The following is a 26,554-nucleotide window of genomic DNA, read 5'->3' on the forward strand; positions in this document are numbered from 1 at the left end:
TTTTTTTTTTTTTTTTTTTTTGGCTTTAAAAAATTTTTTTTATTATTGGGGTATTTTCATTTTTTTTTTTTATTTTTTTATAACAAATTTAATCAGTTATACATATACATATGTTTCCATAACCCCTCCCTTTTGCGTCTCCCTCCCACCCTCCCTATCCCACCCCTCCAGGCGGTCACAAAGTACCGAGCTGACCTCCCTGTGCTATGCGGCTGCTTCCCACTAGCTATCTACCTCACGTTTGGTAGTGTATATATGTCCATGCCGCTCTTTCACTTTGTCACAGCTTACCCTTCCCCCTCCCCGTATCCTCAAGTCCATTCTCTAGTAGGTCTGTGTCTTTATTCCTGTCTTACCCCTATGTTCTTCATGACATTTTTTTTTTTAAATTCCATATATATGTGTTAGCATACAGTATTTGTCTTTCTCTTTCTGACTTACTTCACTCTGTATGACAGACTCTAGGTCTATCCACCTCATTACAAATAGCTCAATTTCATTTCTTTTTATGGCTGAGTAATATTCCATTGTATATATGTGCCACATCTTCTTTATCCATTCATCCGATGATGGACACTTAGGTTGTTTCCATCTCCGGGCTATTGTAAATAGGGCTGCTATGAACATTTTGGTACATGTCTCTTTTTGAATTATGGTTTTCTCAGGGTATATGCCCAGTAGTGGGATTGCTGGGTCATATGGTAGTTCTATTTGTAGTTTTTTAAGGAACCTCCATACCGTTCTCCATAGCGGCTGTACCAATTCACATTCCCACCAGCAGTGCAAGAGTGTTCCCTTTTTTCCACACCCTCTCCAGCATTTATTGTTTCTAGATTTTTTGATGATGGCCATTCTGACTGGTGTGAGGTGATATCTCATTGTAGTTTTGATTTGCATTTCTCTAATGAGTAAAGATGTTGAGCATCCTTTCATGTGTTTGTTGGCAGTCTGTATATCTTCTGTGGAGAAATGTCTATTTAGGTCTTCTGCCCATTTTTGGATTGGGTTGTTTGTTTTTTTGTTATTGAGCTGCATGAGCTGCTTATAAATTTTGGAGATTAATCCTTTGTCAGTTGCTTCATTTGCAAATATTTTCTCCCATTCTGAGGGTTGTCTTTTGGTCTTGTTTATGGTTTCCTTTGCTGTGCAAAAGCTTTTAAGTTTCATTAGGTCCCATGTGTTTATTTTTGTCTTTATTTCCATTTCTCTAGGAGGTGGGTCTAAAAGGATCTTGCTGTGATTTATGTCATAGAGTGTTCTGCCTATGTGTTCCTCTAAGAGTTTGATAGTGTCTGGCCTTACATTTAGGTCTTTAATCCATTTTGAGCTTATTTTTGTGTATGGTGTTAGGGAGTGATCTAATCTCATACTTTTACATGTCCCTATCCAGTTTTCCCAGCACCACTTATTGAAGAGACTGTCCTTTCTCCACTGTACATTCCTGCCTCCTTTATCAAAGATAAGGTGACCATATGTCCGTGGGTTTAACTCTGGGCTTTCTATCCTGTTCCATTGATCTATCTTTCTGTTTTTGTGCCAGTACCATACTGTCTTGATTACTGTAGCTTTGTAGTATAGTCTGAAGTCAGGGAGCCTGATTCCTCCAGCTCCATTTTTCGTTCTCAAGATTGCTTTGGCTATTCGGGGTCTTTTGTGTTTCCATACAAATTGTGAAATTTTTTGTTCTAGTTCTGTGAAAAATGCCAGTGGTAGTTTGATAGGGATTGCATTGAACCTGTAGATTGCTTTGGGTAGTAGAGTCATTTTCACAATGTTGATTCTTCCAATCCAAGAACATGGTACATCTCTCCATCTATTTGTATCATCTTTAATTTCTTTCATCAGTGTCTTATAATTTTCTGCATACAGGTCTTTTGTCTCCTTAGGTAGGTTTATTCCTAGATATTTTATTCTTTTTGTTGCAATGGTAAATGGGAGTGTTTCCTTGATTTCACTTTCAGATTTTTCATCATCAGTATATAGGAATGCCAGAGATTTCTGTGCATTAATTTTGTATCCTGCAACTTTACCAAATTCATTGATTAACTCTAGTAGTTTTCTGGTAGCATCTTTAGGATTCTCTATGTATAGTATCATGTCATCTGCAAACAGTGACAGCTTTACTTCTTCTTTTCCAATTTGGATTCCTTTTATTTCCTTTTCTTCTCTGATTGCTGGGGCTAAAACTTCCAAAACTAGGTTGAATAAGAGTGGTGAAAGTGGGCAACCTTGTCTAGTTCCTGATCTTAGTGGAAATGGTTTCAGTTTTTCACCATTGAGGACGATGCTGGCTGTGGGTTTGTCATATATGGCCTTTATTATGTTGAGGAAAGTTCCCTCTATGCCTACTTTCTGCAGGGTTTTTATCATAAATGGGTGTTGAATTTTGTCGAAAGCTTTCTCTGCATCTATTGAGATGATCATATGGTTTTTCTCCTTCAGTTTGTTAATATGGTGTATCACGTTGATTGATTTGCGTATATTGAAGAATCCTTGCATTCCTGGAATAAACCCCACTTGATCATGGTGTATGATCCTTTTAATGTGCTGTTGGATTCTGTTTGCTAGTATTTTGTTGAGGATTTTTGCATCTATGTTCATCAGTGATATTGGCCTGTAGTTTTCTTTCTTTGTGACATCCTTGCCTGGTTTTGGTATCAAGGTGATGGTGGCCTCGTAGAATGAGTTTGGGAGTGTTCCTCCCTCTGCTATATTTTGGAAGAGTTTCAGAAGGATAGGTGTTAGCTCTTCTCTAAATGCTTGATAGAATTCGCCTGTGAAGCCATCTGGTCCTGGGCTTTTGTTTGTTGGAAGATTTTTTATCACAGTTTCAATTTCAGTGCTTGTGATTGGTCTGTTCATATTTTCTATTTCTTCCTGATTCAGTCTTGGCAGGTTGTGCATTTCTAAGAATTTGTCCATTTCTTCCAGGTTGTCCATTTTATTGGCATAGAGTTGCTTATAGTAATCTCTCATGATCTTTTGTATTTCTGTAGTGTCAGTTGTTACTTCTCCTTTTTCATTTCTAATTCTATTGATTTGAGTCTTCTCCCTTTTTTTCTTGATGAGTCTGGCTAATGGTTTGTCAATTTTGTTTATCTTCTCAAAGAACCAGCTTTTAGTTTTATTGATCTTTGCTATCGCTTCCTTCATTTCTTTTTCATTTATTTCTGATCTGATTTTTATGATTTCTTTCCTTCTGCTAACTTTGGGATGTTTTTGTTCTTCTTTCTCTAATTGCTTTAGGTGCAAGGTTAGGTTGTTTATTCGAGATGTTTCCTGTTTCTTAAGGTGGGATTGTATTGCTATAAACTTCCCTCTTAGAACTGCTTTTGCTGCATCCCATAGGTTTTGGGTCGTCGTGTCTCCATTGTCATTTGTTTCTAGGTATTTTTTAATTTCCTCTTTGATTTCTTCAGTGATCACTTCGTTATTAAGTAGTGTATTGTTTAGCCTCCATGTGTTTGTATTTTTTACAGCTCTTTTCCTGTAATTGATATCTAGTCTCATAGCATTGTGGTCGGAAAAGATACTTGATACAATTTCAATTTTCTTAAATTTACCAAGGCTTGATTTGTGACCCAAGATATGATCTATCCTGGAGAATGTTCCATGAGCACTTGAGAAAAATGTGTATTCTGTTGTTTTTGGATGGAATGTCCTATAAATATCAATTAAGTCCATCTTGTTTAATGTATCATTTAAAGCTTGTGTTTCCTTATTTATTTTCATTTTGGATGATCTGTCCATTGGTGAAAGTGGGGTGTTAAAGTCCCCTACTATGATTGTGTTACTGTCGATTTCTCCTTTTATGGCTGTTATTATTTGCCTTATGTATTGAGGTGCTCCTATGTTTGGTGCATAAATATTTACAATTGTTATATCTTCTTCTTGGATCGATCCCTTGATCATTATGTAGTGTCCTTCTTTGTCTCTTCTAGTAGTCCTTATTTTAAAGTCTATTTTGTCTGATATGAGAATTGCTACTCCAGCTTTCTTTTGGTTTCCATTTGCATGGAATATCTTTTTCCATCCCCTTACTTTCAGTCTGTATGTGTCTCTAGGTCTGAAGTGGGTCTCTTGTAGACAGCATATAGATGGGTCTTGTTTTTGTATCCATTCAGCCACTCTGTGTCTTTTGGTGGGAGCATTTAGTCCATTTACATTTAAGGTAATTATCGATATGTATGTTCCTATTCCCATTTTCTTAATTGTTTTGGGTTCATTATTGTAGGTATATTCCTTCTGTTGTGTTTCTTGCCTAGAGAAGTTCCTTTAGCATTTGTTGTAAAGCTGGTTTGGTGGTGCTGAACTCTCTCAGCTTTTGCTTGTCTGTAAACGTTTTAATTTCTCCATCAAATCTGAATGAGATCCTTGCTGGGTAGAGTAATCTTGGTTGCAGGTTTTTCTCCTTCATCACTTTAAGTATGTCCTGCCACTCCCTTCTGGCTTGTAGAGTTTCTGCTGAGAGATCAGCTGTTATCCTGATGGGGATTCCCTTGTGTGTTATTTGTTGTTTTTGCCTTGCTGCTTTTAATATGATTTCTTTGTGTTTAATTTTTGACAGTTTGATTAATATGTGTCTTGGCGTATTTCTCCTTGGATTTATTCTGTATGGGACTCTCTGTGCCTCCTGGACTTGATTAACTATTTCCTTTCCCATATTAGGGAAGTTTTCAACTATAATCTCTTCAAATATTTTCTCAGTCCCTTTCTTTTTCTCTTCTTCTTCTGGAACCCCTATAATTCGAATGTTGGTGCGTTTAATGTTGTCCCAGAGGTCTCTGAGACTGTCCTCTGTTCTTTTCATTCTTTTTTCTTTATTTTGCTCTGCAGCAGTTATTTCCACTATTTTATCTTCCACCTCACTTATCCGTTCCTCTGCCTCAGTTATTCTGCTATTGATCCCATCTAGAGTATTTTTTATTTCATTTATTGTGTTTTTAATCGATGCTTGATTCATCTTTAGTTCTTCTAGGTCCTTGTTAACTGTTTCTTGCATTTTGTCTATTCTATTTCCAAGATTTTGGATCTGGGAAATAGAATCTTGGATCATCTTTACCATCATTATTCTGAATTCTTTTTCAGGTAGAGTGCCTATTACCTCTTCATTTGTTAGGTCTGGTGGGTTTTTATCTTGCTCCTTCTCCTGCTGTGTGTTTTTCTGTCTTCTCATTTTGCTTATGTTACTGTGTTTGGGGTCTCCTTTTTGCAGGCTGCAGGTTCGTAGTTCCTGTTGTTTTTGGTGTCTGTCCCCAGTGGCTAAGGTTGGTTTAGTGGGTTGTGTAGGCTTCCTGGTGGAGGGGACTAGTGCCTGTGTTCTGGTGGATGAGGCTGGATCTTGTCTTTCTGGTGGGCAGGTCCACGTCTGGTGGTGTGTTTTGGGGTGTCTGTGGACTTTTTATGATTTTAGGCCACCTCTCTGCTAATGGGTGGCGTTGTGTTCCTGTCTTGCTAGTTGTTTGGCTTAGGGTGTCCAGTACTGTAGCCTGCTGGTCGTTGAGTGAAGCTGGGTGCTGGTGTTGAGATGGAGATCTCTGGAAGATTTTCGCCGTTTGATATTATGTGGAGCTGGGAGGTCTCTTGTGGACCAGTGTCCTGAAGTTGGCTCTCCCACCTCAGAGGCACAGCACTGACTCCGGGCTCCTCAATTTGGGATGATGTGTTGTCTATTCATGTATTCCACAGATGCAGGGTACATCAAGTTGATTGTGGAGCTTTAATCCGCTGCTTCTGAGGCTGCTGGGAGAGGTTTCCCTTTCTCTTCTTTGTTCTCACAGCTCCTAGGTCTCAGCTTTGGATTTGGCCCCGCCTCTGCGTGTAGGTCGCTGGAGGGCGTCTGTTCTTCGCTCAGACAGGACAGGGTTAAAGGAGCAGCCGCTTCGGGGACTCTGGCTCACTCAGGCCGGGAGGGAGGGAGGGGCACGGAGTGCGGGGCGAGCCTGCAGCGGCAGAGGTCGGCGTGACGTTGCACCAGCCCGAGGCGCGCCGTGCGTTCTCCCAGGGAAGCCGCCCCTGGATCCCGGGACCCCGGCAGTGGCGGGCTGCACAGGCTCCCGGAAGGGCGGTGTGGGCAGTGACCTGCGCTCGCACACAGGCTTCTTGGCGGCGGCAGCAGCAGCCCCAGCGTCCCACGCCCGTCACTGGGCTCCGCGCTTTCAGTCGCGACTCGCGCCCGTCTGTGGAGCCCCTTTAAGCAGCGCTCTTAATCCCCTCTCCTCGCGCACCAGGAAACCAAGAGGGAAGAAAAAGTCTCTTGCCTCTTCGGCAGCTCCAGAGTTTTCCCGGACTCCCTCCCGGCTAGCTGTGGCACATTAGTCCCCTTCAGGCTGAGTTCTCGCCGCCAGCCCCGGTCCTCTCCCTGCGCTCTGACCGAAGCCCGAGCCTCAGCTTCCAGCGCTGCGCGCCCCGGCGGGCGAGCAGACAAGCCTCTCGGGCTGGTGAGTGCCGCTCGGCACCGATCCTCTGTGTGCGGGTCTCTCTGCTTTGCCCTACCCAGGTATGTGGGGAGTTTCTTGCCTTTTGGGAGGTCTGGGGTCTTCTGCCAGCGTTCAGTAGGTGTTCTGTAGGAGTTGTTCCACGTGTAGCTGTATTTCTGGTGTATCCGTGGGGAGGAAGGTGATCTCCGCGTCTTACTCTTCCGCCATCTTACCCGGAAGTCCAGGAGGAAAGCATTCTAATGAAGGCATACATTTTAAAGCTTGAGGTAGAGGAGAGGAAACAAAAGTTGCCAAAATTTAAACTATTTACATTTCGATGATTTAGTGTGAAAGAGATAAAACATTCCTCAGACGGGTATAGTGCTAAGGGTAGCAGTAAGTTGAAATTTATAATAATGTTTTATATGCTGCACCGTAACTCTTGAAATTCAAGCTTGTAAATCAGGAATCATCTTATCAGGGTAAGATCTCATCAGTATCCAGACACTTTTAAGGCTATAAAGTTGTTCATAATTTATGCATATGAATATAGTACATGTGCAAGAAAACTTCAACTATCTGGAACTTAAAGGAAATTATTTTGGATAAAAGGGGGCCTATTCTTTAATGACCAAACTTTTTTATTTAAGTCATTGTGGAAATAATTTTTTTGTGTGGAAGATAATTGAGCCTTTTCTTTATGACTTAGGAGCATCATTATGTATGCATTTTCATTACCATGAAAATAATATGGTGTGATGTCCTCAGGGACTTCTGGACTATGAGACCTGCTTTAACTGTTTACCAAATTGGCCTGTATTATAGTGCATTTTGAGGATTTTTTTCCCTGCTATTTATCTCTCCCCCTTTTTCTGTTTCTCCCTTACTGTCAGCTGTAACTCTTCTCTGCTGTTAGCATTTCTAGATCTCCCTTTTAATTTGCTGCTTCAGATATGCTTTTAGCTTGGACACCCAGGTTTGTTGGCATTATATGTAAACTGAGCATGAACAGAATCTGATAGAGGACAAAAGGGATCCTCTGTGAATAAAGTACCTGGGCTCTGTGATAACTCTTTTGACTCTTCAGAGGCATTTTTCAGGTTTCTTAATCTCATTTGCATTTTGGATGAGTAAAATATTCTTACCTAAGGCTCAGAGACACTCTCTGGAATAAACTCTCTTAGCTACATGTATGTGCATGTGCACCATATACAGTTACCCGGCCGCAAAAATGTGTTTCTGTCTAGTTCTCTGCCCTATGCTAATGCTACCCCCAAAAGAATGCTCTTCCCCCAAAGATGCTTTTAGAGACCTAGAGAAAATCCTATCACTTCTCTAATTTCCTTTGCAGCTCTTGTTCCTGAAAATACTTTAGCCCATGCTTTGTGCACTGAGTATGTAAATGAGATCTTTGATGGTTCTATGTAAAACTTTCAAGGAGCAAGCCTTCCCCCCAATTTTAAGTAATTAAAGCTTCTGGATACTCCAAACTTTAAACTCACATAAAATTATTATAGGTATAAACTTCCCAAACTGATTTTATTTCTCTAAATTTCTGAGTGTGTTTTAGCTGCTTGGCTTGACCTCTTGACTAAAATAAGTTTACCAGCCTTTCACCAAAATGATACTTATCTTTACAAAGATAAATATGACCATATTTCTCAAAAATTCAGATTAAGAATGTAGGTTACTGGGATTTATGAAGACTATTTTTCTTTTCAAATATTTGATCAGTATCATGGAATGCAGTTAGACACCTTGGAAAGCCATTAAATAGAAATACATCATGATTTTTAGGGGAAGAAGGCAAACATAGAGAGGAGAGGATACTGTTAGAAGATTCACCCGTGTACCCAACTGACCATTTGGGGGCCAAGGAAGCTGATTTTTATGTTTTAAAATTAATCCAACCTAGATTAACCATGTCACGTCCCCTTAACACAGGCGTGTGAATCTCAGGGTAGACAGCTGTTTGGATGTCCCACACTGGGACTGCTGCCCTCAACAAACGCTTCTGATTCTCCTACATGGTCACTTGGCAGCATCTGTGAGCACCCATATGGCTGGATGGCATCGTGCCTGTTTACAAGTCAGTCGAATTGTTTCACTAAGACCCAGGTGCCAAACAAACATGGGTTCACTCTAACTGCCTACTCAACTATGCAGCTTCTTTCTCAGAAACAAAAGAACCTCTCCTTGATAATGACCTCCAAGTTGATGGCAATATATTTATTGGCATTTCGTTACCTTCCCTACTGTTTTGACAAGTTCTCTATCTGTACAGATAACAAAGGGAAGAAGAAGAATGATATCTCATGTAATTACTAAGCAAATAGTACCAAAAAAACATGAAATACAAATTCGGGCTGTCACCTTGGACCTCTCAGTATGCACACAATTCCCAGAGCATCTATATTCCTGCCTGAAGGTGAAATGGAGCATTGGTTGCTTCTGTGACACTGAGACTGGTCATTTAGCTTTCCTTTCAACTGGCTTCACGATTTAAGTAGGAATAGTAGTTTTCACACGGGGATATGATGAAGATATATGAAATGATACATATGATGTGCTTTGAGCCCTTGAGATAAACTTATTTTATTCATGTGACTAACATACACCTCAGTGAAGGAAATCGTGCCCTTGCCCTGGAATTAGCAAATGGATGTTTAAGTTCAACATCTTTTTCTTTTGCTTTTACCTATATTGTTTTAGTTAGTCTTCATGTAAAATTTATGAAGTAGGTTGGTCAAGTATTATTATTATTAATTTTATTTTGCAAATATGGAAACTGGGGCTAAGAGCAGTATTGTGACTTATCTCAAGGTTTCTCAACAAGTTTAAAGTGATAGAGTTGAGACTCAAACACAGACTTTTTCTGGAGAGTCCATTGCATTTAGCATGAAAGCATCCTTGAGATAATATATTCATTTGGATGGATTCAGTTTTATTTCATTACTAAGAAAGCCTCCAAATAGTTAAGAGGTTGATTGGAAAATATATATTAACATACTCATTAAAAGTAACTTTAATAGGAAATATTCCCAACAGCTGCCACTGTAATTTATTGCTCTTATTTTCTCATTTGATTTGCTTCTTGAGTAATGTTTTGGGTTAGTTTCTTGGCAACACTTTTGATTTGGTTGTTTCCTTTTGTTAGGAGGTCAAAGAATTTTCATTTGCCTAAAAGGAAGAAAATTTGTCAGGATTCTAAAAACCCATACTATTCTAGAAGTGACATAAAACTTTAAATCTTCATCACTTATAATTAAGACCAACTTATGAACACTGGCATGACTTCAAGTCCATTTTATTGAAGCAAATGAAAACAAATCAGAAAAGTTATGGGTAAAGGAGTTTTGAAAGAGACGTTCCCTAATTTGACTTTGCTACTACCTTCCTCTTTTAGTAGGACATGTGTCAGAATTCTCTCCTGGAAAATTTTGAATCAGAAGTATAATGTAAATGGGAGAGAAATTTCATAACAGGTGGATTCTAAGATAAATTCTTAATGTTGAATATGAATAAGAAAAGGGTTGAAAAGTTGGATTGTCATTGAGTCAATGTTTGACATCTGAATATTTAGAAATATTTGGAAAGTAGGTATGGCAGTTTCATTTTGTCTTATTACATTACAAATATCCCACTTTCACTCCTATTTTTAATGGTGTTTTGATATGAAAAAGCCTTTTCACTTTTTTTTTTTTTTTTTTTTTTTTTTTTTCCTGTACGCGGGCCTCTCACTGCTGTGGCCTCTCCCGTTGCGGAGCACAGGCTCCGGACACACAGGCTCCGCGGCCATGGCTCGCGGGCCCAGCCGCTCCGCGGCATGTGGGATCTTCCAGGATCGGGGCACGAACCCGTGTCCCCTGCATCGGCAGGCGGACTCTCAACCACTGCGCCACCAGGGAAGCCCAAGCCTTTTCACTTTTTTTTTTTTTGCGGTATGCGGGCCTCTCACTGTTGTGGCCTCCCCCGTTGCGGAGCACAGGCTCCGGATGCGCAGGCCCAGCGGCCATGGCTCACAGGCCCAGCCGCTCCGCGGCATATGGGATCCTCCCAGACCGGGGCACGAACCCGTATCCCCTGCATCGGCAGGCGGACTCTCAACCACTGCGCCACCAGGGAGGCCCCGAGCCTTTTCACTTTTAAGAGCCTTATTGAATTATATTTTACACACCATACCATCCACCTCTGTAAGTGTACAGTCAGATGGTTTTTAGTAAATTTCAAATTATGTTACCATCACAACAATCCAGTTTTATTTATTTTTTTACATCTTTATTGGAGTATAATTGCTTTACAATGTTGTGTTAGCTTCTGCTGTACAACAGAGTGAATCAGCTATACGTATACATATATCCCCATATCCCTTCCCTCTTGAGCCTCCCTCCCACCCTCCCTATCCCACCCCTCTAGGTCAGCACAAAGCATCGAGCTGATCTCCCTGTGCTATGCTGCTGCTTCTCACTAGCTATTTTACATTTGGTAGTGTATATATGTCCATGCCACTCTCTCACTTCATCCCAGCTTCCCCTTCCCCCTCTGTGTCCTCAAGTCCATTCTCTACATCTGCCTCTCTATTCCTGCCACTAGGTTCATCAGTACCGTTTTTTTAGATTGCATATATATGTGTTAGCATACGGTATTTGTTTTTCTCTTTCTGACTTACTTCACTCTGTATGACAGACTCTAGGTCCATCCACCTCACTGCAAATAACTCAGTTTCATTCCTTTTTATGGCTGAGTAATATTCCATTGTATATATGCGCCACATCTTCTTTATCCATTCATCTGTCAATGGACACTTAGGTTGCTTCCATGTCCTCGCTATTGTAAATAGTGCTGTAATGAACATTGTGGTACATGACTTTTTTGAATTATGGTTTTCTCAGGATATATGCCCAGTAGTGGGATTGCTGGGTCATATGGTAGTTCTATTTTTAGTTTTTTAAGGAACCTCCATACTGTTCTCCATAGTGGCTGTATCAATTTACATTCCCACCAACAGTGTCGGAAGGTTCCCTTTTCTCCACACTCTTTCCAGCATTTATTGTTTGTAGACCTTTTGATGATGCCCATTCTGACCGGTGTGAGAGGATACCTCATTGTGGTTTTGATTTGCATTTCTCTAATGATTAGTGATGTTGAGCATCTTTTCATGTGTTTGTTGGCAATCTGTATGTCTTCTTTGGAGAAATGTCTATTTAGGTCTTCTGCCCATTTTTGGATTGGGTTGTTTGTTTTTTTGATATTGAGCTACATGAACTGCTTGTATATTTTGGAGATTAATCCTTTGTCAGTTGCTTCGTTTGCAAATATTTTCTCCCATTCTGAGGGTTGCCTTTTCGTCTTGTTTAAGGTTTCCTTTGTTGTCAACAATCCAGTTTTAAAAGACCTCCATCATCATAAACAGTTCCCTCATGCCCACTAATCCCTGTTCCCACCCCCAACTCAGGCAAACACCAATCTACCTTCTCTTTCTCTATAGTTCTGCCTCTTCTAGTGATTGCGTGTAAGGATAATTGTAAAATATGTAGTCTTTTGTTCTTGGCTTCTTTTTCTTATCATAATGTTCTTGAGTCTATTTCAAGCTGTATATGTCTATAGTTATTTCTTTTTTATTTCTGAGTATTAGTTCATTGCATGGGTATACCATGTATTACTTATTTACCAGTTGATAGATATTTGGATTGTTTCTGATTTTTGGCTATTTTGAATAATGCTGCTGTGAACATTAACATACAAGTCTTTGTGTGGAAATATGTTCTCATTTCTTGCAAATAGACACACAGTAGTGGAAGTTCTGAGTTTTATGGTAAAAGCATGTTTAGTTTTTAAAGAAAATATAAAAACTGTTTTCCAAAGTGATGGGATTGTACCATTTTCTATTCCCACCAGCAACATATTTCTGTGGGTCAGGAGTCTGAATACATGTTGATTGGGTCCACTGTTGAGGGTCTCACCGACTGAAATCAAAGTGTTGTCTGGGACCACGGTCTCATCTGAAGCTTGAGGTCCTCTTCCAAGCTCACTAGTTGCTGGAAGAATTCATCTCCTTGAGGTTGTAGGACCGAAGTCCTCATTTTCTTGCTGGCTATCAGCTGGGGACCCCTCAGCTTCTAGAGAACACCCTAGAGTGGTCCTTGACATGTGGCCCCTTCCAGAGGCAGTTTACAACATGGTTGTTTGCTTTTTCAAGGCCAGCAGAAAAAACCTTCTCACTTTGAATCTCTCTTTCAGAGAAGACCTGTAGCCTCTTTTAAGGGTTTACCTGATTAGGTCAAGCCCATCCAGGATAATCTCCCTTTTGATTAGCTCAAAGTCAACTGATTAGGAACCTAAGTTATATCTGTAAAATCTCTTCACTTTTTATTATATTGTTCAACCTAATCAGAGGAGTGAAATCCCATCATACTGACAAGTATTGGCCATACTCAAAGGGAGTGGTTATACAGCACATTTAAACCAGGGAGTGAGAATTTTTAGAGACATCTTAGAATTCTGCCTGGCACTATTTCCATAACGATTGATGATGTTGAGCATCTTTTCATGTATTTATAAGCCATTCTTATATCTTCTTTGGTGAAATTCTTTTCAAATATTTAACCATTTTTATTGGATTGTTTCTCTTCTAATTGAATTATAAAAGGTCTTTGTATATTCTAGATACACATACTTTATCAGATTTATGATTTGCAAATATTTCCTTCCAGTCTTTGTTTTTTTTACTTTCTTAATAGTGTCTTTTGAAGAGACAAGTGTTTTTAATTTTGATAAGGTCCAGTTTGTCATATTTTTAATAGATCATATTTTGAGTGTCATATCTGAGAAATTTTTCCTAACCTGAAGTCAGGAAGATTTTCTCTTAGGTTTTCTTCTAGAATTTTATAGTCTTGCTCTTAAATTTAACTCTGTGATCCATTTTATTTTGTTTTGTTTTGTTTTTTTGCAGTACGTGGGCATCTCACTGTTGTGGCCTCTCCCTTTGCGGAGCACAGGCTCCGGACGCTCAGGCTCAGCAGCCATGGCTCACGGGCCCAGCCGCTCCGCGGCATGTGGGATCTTCCCAGACTGGGGCATGAACCCGTGTCCCCTGCATTGGCAGGCGGACTCTCAACCACTGTGCCATTTTGAGTTAATCTTTTGTACAGAGTATGATATAAGTGCCTAAGTTTGTTTGTTTAGGCATATGTATATCCAGTTGTTCCAGAAACATTTGTTGAAAAGACTATCTTTTCTCTGTTGAATTGTTGTGATACTTTTGTTGAAAATCAATTGACCATATATGTCAGGGTTTCTTTCTGGACTCTCTCTTGTTCTATTGATATATGTGTCTATCTTATGCCATTATGCCATTGTCTTGATATCTGTAACTTTAAAGTGAGTTTTGAAATCAGGTGGTGTTAAGTCCTACAAATTTGTTCTTTTTTAAAATTGCTCTAGCTATTCTAGGGCATTTGCATTTTCATATAAATTTTAGGGTCAACTTGTTAGTTTCTTTGAAAAAAAGTCTTTTGCAATTTTGATAGAAATTCCACTGAGATCAATTTGAGCAAAATTGCTGTCTTAACAATATTGAATCTTTCAAACCATGAACATGGCATATCACTCCATTCATTTAAATCATCTTTAATAACTCTAAGCGATGTTTTATAGTTCTCAGTGTACATACAGGTATTGTAATTCTTTTGTTAAATTTATATCTAAGCAGTTTATTTTTTTAGTGACTATTGTGAATGGAATTGTTTTCCTAATTTAATTTTCAAATATTTGGTAATATATCAATTTATGGCTGTTTTTTTTTCTATATTGATCTTTTATCCTGAAACCTTGCTTGACTTGTGTATTATTTCCAAAATTATTTTATGGATTCCTTAGGATATTTTAAGTATAGAATCATGTCATCTATGAATAAAAACAGTTTTAATTATTCCTTTCTAATCTCAGTGGCTTTAATGTCTTTTTCTTGCCTTATTTCACTGGCTAGAACCTTCAGTACAATTTTGAAGAAAGAGCCTTGTAAGGGTAAAACATGGTAACTTTGGGGGGGGTGCTTGAAAATAAAACAGTATCAATTTGTTATTGTCTGTTTCTTAGATGTAAATGTCCCTTTTGAATAGTTATTCTAAAAGCCATCTTTTGTCCAAGACCCTTCTTCTTTTTACTTTTTACCTAAGAATTGTGATAAATCTGGGAGTTTTTTGTATAAACAATTAAATATGCATGGCTTAGGGGGATGGTGGAGAGATCCTTTCAAGTCTTTGCCAAGTTCCAGTGATTCCCAATCCATGGATATCGTTATAGTCTTTTGTCTAGCTGTTACTAAATCTTTTAAGCAAGTTTTTGCATACTATCACAACTTATACTCAAATATTGCATGTTTTACTTTCAAAGCGTTTTCTTTTCTTTTTTCGCAAGGAAGAAATGGAAGACACATTGGCCTGAAAGTCAGAAGGCCTGGAATCTAGTTGCTAGCTAGCTGTTTGATTTTTGGCAAATCACTTACTTTCTCTGAACTTCTGGTTTTCTTTCATCTGTGTAGTAAGATGATTGAGTGTTATGTTACAAGCTTAAATACTATCCTGTGCTTTAATATTTTATGGTTATGAGGACATACTACTTTATGCATGCATCTTAAGCAACAAACATAAAATTTACCTTACTTTAAATGATTTTTTAAAATTCAGATTTGTTTTCTGTTTGCATATTAGGGAATTGTAAAGGCTCCAACTCACCATACAGTCACAAAAGACACCTGTGTTAAAACAAATTTTTTCTCAAGCAGCATGGCCGTCAAATAGGCAAAAGTTAGGACTTAACATTAGGCTTTCTGAGAAATTGCATAGTCTGAAGCTCATACATCTTCTCTCATTTCCATTAAGATATAATGTAAACTATATTATTGCACGCACCTTCAGGGAAGTCACTGAAGTCATTTTGCTTACTTTTTTGTGTGTTTGGCATTAGTACTATAGAATTCTGTTTTAATTGTGTTGTGTTTGGCCTAACATAAACTAACCCTGTAAGTGAATGTGTGATAACACATGCTATAGAGTTTTCTGCTAGCCTACCATTTATTTATTATTATTATACTAAATATATTATCATAATAATGATAAATTTGAATATGGTACATGACTGCATTTCAACCCCGATTCAAATTGACCTTTCAACAGAAGAGAGTGTGCTCTCTCATTTAAGACCACAATTATTAGACCTTAAAGTGTTGAGGATGATCTTTTGCATTTTCATGGGGGTGGGGAGGCAGCGGGGCAAAGCACAGCATAGCAGCATCAGCTTACAATGTTTAGCAGTAGCTCAGCTTTTTCCTCTTTTTTTCAAGAGATGCTAAAAGGGTGTTCAAAAAAGATGAAAGCTACATGATTAAAATGAAGCATGCTATAATGTTTAACTGGCAGTTTATGCTACATAGTCTATATACTCTGGTCTAATCATCTTGTATTGTGTCTGACTAGTTTATAGTGGTTGAAAGTTTCTTGGCCAGAAAGGACCTTGTAAAATTAGTTCTTATTAGAAAAAGCATGGATGGCTGCAAAATTTGGAGACAGGCTGATTTTAGTCCTGCCTAACGACATAAATAAATAATCAGGAAACTTTTTGTCTAATTTGGAGGAAAAAAAAATCAAGTGGTATTTGTGTGTAGCATTTTCTAATAGGTAGAATTCCCATCAAACAACATTTCAATTCTTTTCATAAATTTATCCCTGAATCCTTGTTTTAAGAAATTCTAATGTATGTGTGTGTACTTCCAAATTTAAAGTTAATATATGACAGATAAAATGATAAAATATGAATATAATACCTTGGGATATCCAAATTAAGTAAGGATATAAGATGATGGTCCAGGTTATCAGGATGCAGAATTTGAAGTCATATTACCTTGTGAGCCAGAGACAAAAAGCTTAACTATTTCTTTTCCATCCAATGGTTGGACAGTTTTTTGGGGGGAGTGGTTTTGGGTGGGTTTTTTTCAATTTTAGTTAATTTATTTTATTAGTAAGACCAGTGGTCTCCATCTCCTAAATGAGAAAGCATATACAGTCATCCCTCAGTATCTGTGGGGTATTGGTTTCAGGACCCCCATGGATACTAAAATCTATGGATGCTCAAGTTCCTTATATAAAATGTCCTAGTACAGTTGACTCTCTGTATCAGCAGGTTCCACATCACAAATACGGAGGGCTGGCTGTCGTTATTTTATTTGCTGCTGGTCACACAGTATGAAGAGTTTATATCAGAATAGTGTTTTGGTGTTGGTTTATATATAAGATTTTTTTTAACTTCTCTCTTCCTAGGTAGCAATAGTTTTTTGTTTTCATTTTGTGAAGTTAAACATGTGATATTTTGTTAACTTACCAGTTGTTAAGATTGCTCCCTACAGCCTGAGTGTTATTTATAGGTTAGAAGGTAAAACACGAAAGTACCTAAGTACATTGTTTTAGTGAAAGAAGCAGGACAGTTTTCTTAGGGTTCTCTAAACTTTTAATCCTAAGACCCAAAACTTGCCTGATCATTCCTGTGAAATTCTGCTTTGGCAATACTAATGGGTTAACTCCACAGGTACAGTTTTGCTAGGTATGATTTCTTACATCATTTATCTAAATAACGTTGAAACTGTTAGCTCAAGGGGCTTGTGAAAGGAATCTAGAAATGAACAAGGGGCTTGTGAAAGGAACCTAGAAATGATTAGAGCAGAGAAGAGATTGTTTTATTCTTGGGATCTTAAGTAAAAATGCTACTTCTAGTGAGAGAGCCACAACACTGTCACCTCTGATCTTAAAATAAACAAACAAATACACAAATCTTCCAAGATATTTTATTTATTGGTAGCTTTGATCTCAGTTTTCAGCTGAGGATGTGTAGTTTTCCTTTGCCAAACTCTACTAAAACAGGCAAAATTTTCATTGACCTATAAATTACAAGCATGTGTTACTTACAATTAATCTTTATAAGCTAGTGAAAAGAAATGTAATGGCTTTTATAGCTTGACAGTTTTAAAGGCAAAGTATCTTCCGGTAGATCAACTTTTGAAATTAGGGAAGCCACATGTAATCTCAAAACTATACATTTTAGTGGCACCTGCTGAGTATCAGGTGTTTATAACTTGGCCATAAAAATTCATTCCAGCCTAAAATCTAAAGTCTCAACTCAGCAAGAATCTTAAAAACAGAATTTGGCTAAAATGATTTGTTTTTTGTACTGTAATCTGAGAGGTGCAGAAGCAGAAGGCTTAAGATCCTGGACATGATTTTATGGAAACATTTTAAAGGAAACACAGGTAGGACATTTGTACGTGCTATGGGCTAGTACCCCCGTAAATTGAAGAAAGAGAGGGAAGGGCAGGGAGAGACAGAAATGGGGACAGGGAACTGGGTTGGGGGTGGGGAATCTTTTTTTTTTTTTTTTTTTTTTTTGCTGTACGCGGGCCTCTCACTGCTGTGGCCTCTCCCGTTGCGGAGCACAGGCTCCGGACACACAGGCTCCGCGGCCATGGCTCGCGGGCCCAGCCGCTCCGCGGCATGTGGGATCCTCCGGGATCGGGGCACGAACCCGTGTCCCCTGCATCGGCAGGCGGACTCTCAACCACTGCGCCACCAGGGAAGCCCGGGGGTGGGGAATCTTGACTATTAGTGGAAATGGCTGCTTCATCACAAGCTTATTGGGTGGATACATGTTTGATGAAGGAAATGGTATATGCCTGTATTCTATGCTTGTCAGGTTGGCAGGTGTTAATGGCTACATTTGGTTTCTGTAAATTTCTTATCTTGGGTTCTGCTTCAATCACCCTACATTTTGTTGGTGTGAGGAAGAGTCCACATAGCACAGTTAGGCCTTTGAAGGCTAGGACATAATTTTGGAAAGATGAGGAGGGTTCATTTAAAGATGTTGTTTGTCATTAATTTTGTCTTGGCCACTTCAGAATCACTGTAAGTAGACTAAAGTCCTCTTAAGCACAGTTTATCTTCAGGGTTTCATTTTTATTTCAGTCATCTCCTCTGGTTTATTAGCATCTTGTCACCAATCCTTGGCTCACCATCATGCCCTGGGAGACAAGATTTTCCTTTCTCTTTTCTTCCCTGGTCTAATGCCTAATCCCTCCCCTGGCCCCCCACCTCCTCACCCAATGAAGGTGGCAAGAGGAAATCTGGTCACTAAATAATTACTAAAGTGTTACACAGAGATCTGTAGTGTCTTTCAAGTGGCCTTACAAGGATAATGAGTCTAAGGAATCCCAAAGACATTTTTAAGGGAGGGAAGTTCATATCCTCAGGGAGAAGCAGAGGAGGAAAACAGTTTGGAAACAGAGCTTATGGACACCTTATGTGCTTTGAGGTGATCCTAAGCTATACAGTACCCAGGAACAGTTGTCCAAGTAGGATTACTTACTGAACCATCCAGGAACTTGGGGGGAAACTGGGTTAAAGGTGAGGCCACTCAAGCCTACCAGTTTAGAGCTACAAGTGTCCTCATACATCACGGGTCGTGGAACGTGTGTGGCCCTGTTTTCAGTTAACCTTTGTGTCTGTAACTGGAGCAGTGACTCAGATACCTGCAAGCAATTATGGCATTTCAGTAGGTTAGCTGGTGTGAAGCTTTCTGGACCAGCCTTTCCACATGGCAACCACTGGCTTTTATTTCGCATCCCTGTGGCAGGTCAGCTTTGACGTCTGAAGGGTGGTTTCTCAGAGCATGCATTTTAATGTGATAAGCGTGTGTGTTTTTCCTGAAGTGTTTGCACTTATGTATTAACATGGTTATTTTATAAATTGGGCTGACATTCCCATTGTTTCCTCCGTGTATTATCGTGCTCTGTTGCATGCTTTAATAGTTTTTATAAAGTTTATTGCCCCCTGCTGCTCAATATCTTTGTATGCTGTGTGTTGTTCTTTGCATCCTGCTGGGGTGCAGTTTATGAATTATTTTGCAATGAGAATGATATGATTTTTACAGCCTGCTCCCAGAGATAAGCGATTTTAATGTAGTATTTGTTTGATTCTGTACCCTTTGCCCATTTTTTTTTCAGCCCGTACATGTCACCAATACTAGCATCTGAGTGTCACAAGGTGTTGGCTGTCCAAGTTTGATGCCATGCATGTAATGGTCTCTTTTATTGCATATTTAATTCTTTATCTTCTCTTATCTTCTCTCTGGACCTTTATCTTTCATTCCATTTCAAACAGTTTGGCTTTTATCCCAACATCTGTACATTTGCTTTGCATTGAAATTCCAAGAAGAGCATCTTTGCTGCTGGTAGTCTCTCTTGCTCAGTAATTGAATCCACACATTCCTAGGATGTGTGACGTGGGGCAATTTAGCAACTTTAGGTTTTTGTCAAACTAGGGCTTATTTGAAACTTTAGAAATGAGTTAGGGTTTATTTTGTGAGCACTTCTCCTGCTTTCTTTTCTTCTCATCGTCCCCAGTCTTACACAGCAACTCTTTTCCCTAATCTGGTTGAATTGTAGAGATTCTTATTTCTATTTCCAGAAATGTAGTTAACATTTAAGTACCACCACTTCTAGGTCCCATTCCTTTCAGTTTAGTCTATTTCCCCATATGCTTTCTCTGTATACGTCACTATTACCCCCTTTCCCCTGCCCCCCACACCCATGTATTCCTCCATGTTAGACTTAAATTAATTAATATAGGCATTCATGACAAGGGTTGTCTCAAGCTTGGAACATTCAGTGAAAAATTTGGAAGTCCCAACACTGAGGGGACACCTTGATATTGACGGTGGTTTAAAAACAAAATTTACCAGATATATCAGTTAAAATATGTTTGGCTGCAAATAATAGAGTATGCAACCTATGACAGGTTAAACAATAATGTGATTTAATTATAGCACCATAAGAGAAGTCTGTGGGTGAGTAGCCCAAGGAACTACAGTGGTTCCGCATGGTCAGACAGGACTCAGATTCTGTTTTTCTGCTCTGCCATCCTCAGTGCATTGCCTTTTCCATTCAAAACTTGTCAAGTCATGGTGAAAAGAAAGGTTGTTGCAGCTCCAGGCATTGGTCCTTACACAGCAGCTTTTCAGGTAATGTGAAGAAGCGTGAAATATTTCCCAGAAGCTTCCAGGGGAGTTTCCTTTATGTCTTATTGGGCAGAACTGGATCGCAGTCCTAAACTTAGGGTGATCACAGATATGGGATCAAAGATATGGGAGAATTGGCTTAAAGCCCATTGTTATTCATTTCCTGGAAATGGGTACACTACCTGTCCAAGGAAATCAGGCTTTTCTTTGCAAAGAAGAGGGAATAGAGCAACGAACTTGTTTCCTTTCAGATAGGCAACATGTATGTTTACTTAAGCAGGGATTGGACATTGCTGAATTTAAAAATGACAGATACAGAGTCTGTGCACAATGGCACTCTAATTCTCTATTCTCAATAGTGAATGTGAAATGTCTCTTCATTTTAGATTTATCAAGTTCCATTTGTAGAAATTATTCTATAACCTTATAGAATATGCTCTATTTGCAGCCAGTTTACTTTACTACTAGGCAGCTTGCTCTTTCAACAGTGACATCCGTATTTTGACATTTTGAGAATATATGTAACAGCTGTGGTATAACCAATGTTATGCTTTTGGTCAGGTTACGTTTGCTGCAACACCAGTCCAGAAGACTGTAATCCCTGTGAAGGCAGGGGCAATGTCTCTTCTTGTTCCTAGTCATTTCCTTAGTGCCATCTGAGTCCCTGGAGTATAGTGGATGATCAATACATACTTACTGAGTAAATGAACCTCAGACATATGGGAATGACACTTGCTCTTATACTAAAATGCTATATGCAAGAGTGAAACTTAACATTTGAATCAAATAATAGAGCCATTTTATTTGTCAGTTTATATCTCCTCATGTAATTAAAAGGATTTAGTTGCACAGAGTTTCATCAAATGCTTCTCATAAGTCAATAAGCATCTCCCTTTTACTTCCCTGGACCTGCTGTAAGACCAGCCCATGGCACAGTTAATGTCATTCTGAAACACGAAAGCAGAGAAGGAAGGCACAGGTTTAATGTTATTGGTGTGTGACAATGCAGAGTCAAATGTTGCCCTGCCTCCCACTCCTCCTGGATAGGGAAGTGGAAAGGGAGGGTGCCGAGAATAGAAAGGGCAACGGTCAGTAGTGAAGGGAGTGGAGAGGGATCACATGCAAGCTCTGGCGTGCCTCCTTCTCTCCTTTCCTCCTCACTTGGCCAGGTAGCTAAGGGAAATGTTAATGGGAAGGGATGTAGCAAAGGAATATGTTCCAGAATATTGACATTTTCCCAAAGGGAGCACAAGTAATAAGTAATTTGCTCTAGAAGAAAATACATCAAACTGAAATAAATGTAAACTTTACTGAGCCTATGCAAAGCTGTCTTCTAAACTCAGCTTTTACATAATGAAACTTGCCCTGAAAGATAGGAACCAACTTAAAGAGGCAAGGAGATGAATCTGGTTTCAAGGGCATAAACATTGAATTGCCATTTGTACTGATTTTCAGATGCAATTTAAAAATTAATCCAGAATGTTCAGGTCATGAGTATTATGAAAGCTTTTTTATTGTAATCCTAGACAAAACTTTATTATGCCATAAAGAAGTCAGGAGTCTTTAGTGAAAATTGTAGTTGACAGGAAAATAAAGTCGATTCCACTTAAAGCTAAAAGGTATACTAGGTCAAGAGATCCTTATATGTATCTTTTACTTTAGAGTGCATTTATAGCTCATGAAAGGAAGTAGATTGATATTCTAGAAGTTAACTTCTTTCTCTTGTGTTCACAAAACCTGGGTTAGCCAGGTGGAAGGATATAGAAGTAAGCTTTTATTACTCTGCCTGGAGCATATGAGCTGGTATAACCAGCCCAGGGATGAATGTGCACTTTCCAGAGACAAGCTGACCTCTGCTGAGACCACACATTTCCCTCCCTTATTTTTCTCATTTCAGCTAAGTACTTAAATAAAAATATCTTGAATGATACTGTTTCTTGGAATCTCATCTCATTCGTCACTAGCCACTCTCAGTTGCTGGAAATGAATCATGATCATCATCACGTATTTATGGAAAGACTATGGGGTACATAGAAATGTTGATTCAGGGTTAGGAGCATTTCAACAGTGATCTTTGCCCTCAAGGAAATTAGGATCTATTAGCAAGATTTATAAACATGAATTTTCGGTTTTCAGTTTATAAAGCCAGTATATTCCTTCCTGGAAAAAAATAGTGTAAATAGAGGTTGGATTCCTAGCTGACTTCACAGAGCCTGTATACCCATAATAGAACCCAGTGACAAAAGTGACTATGCTGCCATACTTTATAGGCCCTGGGAGCAGGTTTCCTTATGGCAGGATCTTGCGGCAGAGGGAACCTCACCTGGGCCCTAGCATGGTGCTGGGCAACATTTTGAAATAAGTGAAGTCTGTTTGGAATTCCTTTCTATCAACATTGCTGATGTTTCCTTCACCTGCTAGTAAGGTTTCCTCAGGCCCACAAGTACCCAGTTGTCCTAAGGTTATCTATCCTACACCCACTACACTAGGTCTACCATTTTGGGGAAAGGTAGGTAAGATAACCTCCTTACCCTGAAAGAGTTCCACGTTCAAAAATTATGTGTGTTTTTTTTCCCCCCACACTATCAAAATTCTAGTTCTCCTAGTACAGCTCAGTTCCTGTAGGGATTAAGGGAAAATCAAACTGGTAGCATCAATGCCATGCTGCTGTGTGAATTATTAATAGTCTTTTTACCTACTCAGAAGATTTACTTTCTAAACAAACATGTTTGTTATATCAGATAAATTTCTAACCAGAGTTATTTGTATTATTTCAGACACTATACCAAAAACTAAAGGAAAAAACAGCTTAAAACATTTCTTTAATGTTTTTAGGAAGACCACTAGAAATATTTATTAGCACTGTGAGTTGAAAATAAGAACAGTTCCATCACAAAATGTGGGCACACACACAAGAAAACTATAAACAAGGTATAAAGTCAAAGCTAGAAGAACAGTATGGAATATATTGTAGAAGCTCAGAACAGAGCAAGATGCCTTCCAACTGTTTGTTGAGGGGAGGCTTCTGGTGAGGCTGGAATGACAGGGTTTGTACGGATTTACTTAAGGGTGATAGGTGATCTGAGCCAGGAGAATAATATAAGCAGAAGTGCTGCAAAGCTGGTCAGGAGGAGCCTGTCCTCCAGCTAAGTCCCTGTTTCTCAAGGGTTCTTCCACTGTGGAGGGAGAGAGGAGTGGAAATCTACACCTGATTATGTAGGACATACCCTGTGCTTTGTTTACTTGAATTATCTTCTCAATCTTCAGAGCAAGCATGTTAGAAGGAAATCAAGGCTCAGCAGGATCAGGTAACTTGCCTGAAATCTGTCGTTGGTAAATATCGAGACAGAGAGAGTCATTTTGATCTGCCTGGCTCTAGATCCTGCACTGCCATCATTGTGCAGCCTCTGGCCCACTTCACTACCTGCCCCCAGGGACTCAGCACCTGCAGCAATGAGGGTTGGATGGGTACTCATAGCATTGGTAAGGTGAGAATTGTCTGCACGTGGGTACATTTATTTAAACTGTGTAAATAATCCAGGAGAATTATTCATGTTATTTTTCACAAAAATAATGGCGTGGTTTAGCAAACCTTCTAAAGGGAGGACTAGTAATGGAACCCCTCATTTTGAAACCATGATACAGATGACTTTGTTTTTTAACCATTCTTGAGTTCATTCAGAAACATGTTGAGCTGTGTAGAACAACATTATTTATTTTTTGAAAATTTGTCTAGTTTTGTCTTTTTGTTTTAATACTTTTTCTATAAAATGCAACAGAATTTTACTGCAAAAACACCTTTGTTTAAGAAGTAGCCCCAGTATTTCCAGTGGTTCCTAGAGCCCAGCAGCCATGCAAGAAGGGTCTGGAGTTCGTCTTCATGTCCATCTCATCAGCTACATGAGAACCTTCATCTTTCATCAGTTTATGGCAGTTTATTTGTCCTTAGGGGTAGGGCGTGCTTTCTGATTTGGGAAGAAGTGGCCAGGGTTATTTTGTTGCGGGGAGAGGGACTCAGTTTGGGGTCACTAAAGCGCCTCCAACTTGGAGTTTGATTCAGGCTCACTCCATTACTTCCAGCCTGAGTTTTCACTTGTTCACTTCCCAGGCTCTTGGCATTGTCCGTGTCCCTCTCTTGGGTCATTAGCACTTCCATACAAGAGTAACCTCAGAAGCTGAAGAAACCAAATCCAGTGTAAAAGCTCTTGGGAGAATTTGTTGAGGAAGGAGGTTAGAAGCATGTTTTTGGTAATACGAAATTTGGGGATTGTCTATGGCTTTTCTTCTTTTAAGCTAACTATGTCCTTAATATTATGATCTGGAAGATTTCTTTGAACTTTAATTGTTGGTCGGAATTTTTTTAGTTAAAAACACAACTTTAGGGCCTCCCTGGTGGCGCAGTGGTTGAGAGTCCGCCTGCCGATGCAGGGGATACGGGTTCGTGCCCCGGTCTGGGAGGATCCCATATGCCGCGGAGCGGCTGGGCCCGTGAGCCATGGCCGCTGGGCCTGCGCGTCCGGAGCCTGTGCTCCGCAACGGGAGAGGCCACAACAGTGAGAGGCCCGCATACCGCAAAAAGAAAAAAAAAAAAAAAAAAACACAACTTTAATATACTTCCTAGCCTGTTTATATTGTTAAACAACCAGTTTTATTCAGGCATGGAAATAGAGGGATAGGACCCTTAATGCAGACTGGGCTATAATCAAATACTTTTCATTATAGAATTGCTTTAATTACTCATAGAAGGTGGGTATATATATAATCATCTTCCTAGACCTAGGAAGATTATTAAAGATGATTAAATACTGTATTTAATACTGTATTTAATAAGTTAACTAATAAGTTAACTAATCGACAAATGTTCTAACACTCATGATTGTATCACCCTGTGAGGTTTTTGCTTATTTCTGGATGTCTCTGGTATTCAAATTCTAAGTGATAACTTTTCATCATTAAGGAGGTTTGCAAACATCATTATAATTGCTTCTGCCCATCCCCCATCTTTCTGTGTTTTGAGTTTGTTTGGAAAGAATAAACATAGTATTCTGATTAGACACTTCTTTCTTTTTTCTGGCATCTGAGAGTAAACTTAGTTATGCACGAATCATTTTGTGTATTATGAGTCACTTGCTGTTAGACTCACTTTTGGTAAAATCGAATTTGTCCTTTTCCCTCTCAGATGGGAATAGGGGCTTACTGTGTTGGCCTCCTGCTCAAAGGGAGTGGGGATGCTTGTGGCATAACTGGAGGGAATCACTTTATATCCTTTTATACAATCTCTGGGTAGAATTGTTGAAGGACAGAAGACTTTTCTCCAGCAGGAGAGAGATGTTTCTCCCTTGATACAGAAATCTCACACTCCAGGTGCTTTGACACATCACTGACTGCTGGAGAGCATGGAGCCAGTGTTTACTGCTGGTTCTTGGGTGTTAAACAGCCCTCCGCTGCTTTTATTGTACCATTAATTGCCCTTAATGCAGCTGCATTTCTAGTACGCTTGGCTAGGCTCTGAAAATTAAGTAGAGGGTACTTTGTTATAAAATTCCCTGTAATGAGCTCTGGTGGGACAGGGTCTGTTAAGTTTGAAATTACCTCGGGCCATTTCTAAAGGACTTCTTAAAATATTTCACATCTATAAAAGTTTGTAACTAGATAAATAGCCATGGAGGGTGTTATACTAGGCGGAGGGAAATCCACACTTCTCCTCAGTGCATCTTTCATAAAGTATGAATGTTTTGAATATTTGAAAGGGGTGTTTGTTTTCCTCATTTTCCTCTGCTTCCCATATTCACTAAATTCCAACTTTCAGCCTGTCATTACGTCAGCACAGCTTTAGCTGTTTTGCACCATGGTTTATATATACAGACCTTTTTCTTTTCTGTTTTTTTTATGTTGTTTTTGAATCCAAATCATACACTGAACTAGAATAAATATAGGGCCCCCCTCTGGGTGTACATAAATTGGTTCAAGAAGGGATCACACCTCCGAGAACAAAAACACTGAAAGGACAGCTGTAACTATTAGCCAATTAGTTTAATGTTACAACTACCAGCCAGGGCCTGAAACAGATTCCTGGT

At 39.3% G+C, this 26,554-nt stretch overlaps 1 protein-coding gene across 12 annotated transcripts in view; it reads left to right on the forward strand.

The window, feature by feature from the left end:
- The window catches only part of NPAS3 (neuronal PAS domain protein 3), a gene marked incomplete at its 5' end in the record, with an annotated part of 875,991 nt that overhangs the window by 386,039 nt on the left and 463,398 nt on the right, over positions 1–26,554 (forward strand). The gene's annotated exons all lie outside the window — the stretch shown is intronic.

Source organism: Mesoplodon mirus (genome assembly GCF_964341445.2).
Source record: "Mesoplodon mirus genome assembly, chromosome: 4".
Lineage (NCBI taxonomy): Eukaryota > Metazoa > Chordata > Mammalia > Artiodactyla > Ziphiidae > Mesoplodon > Mesoplodon mirus.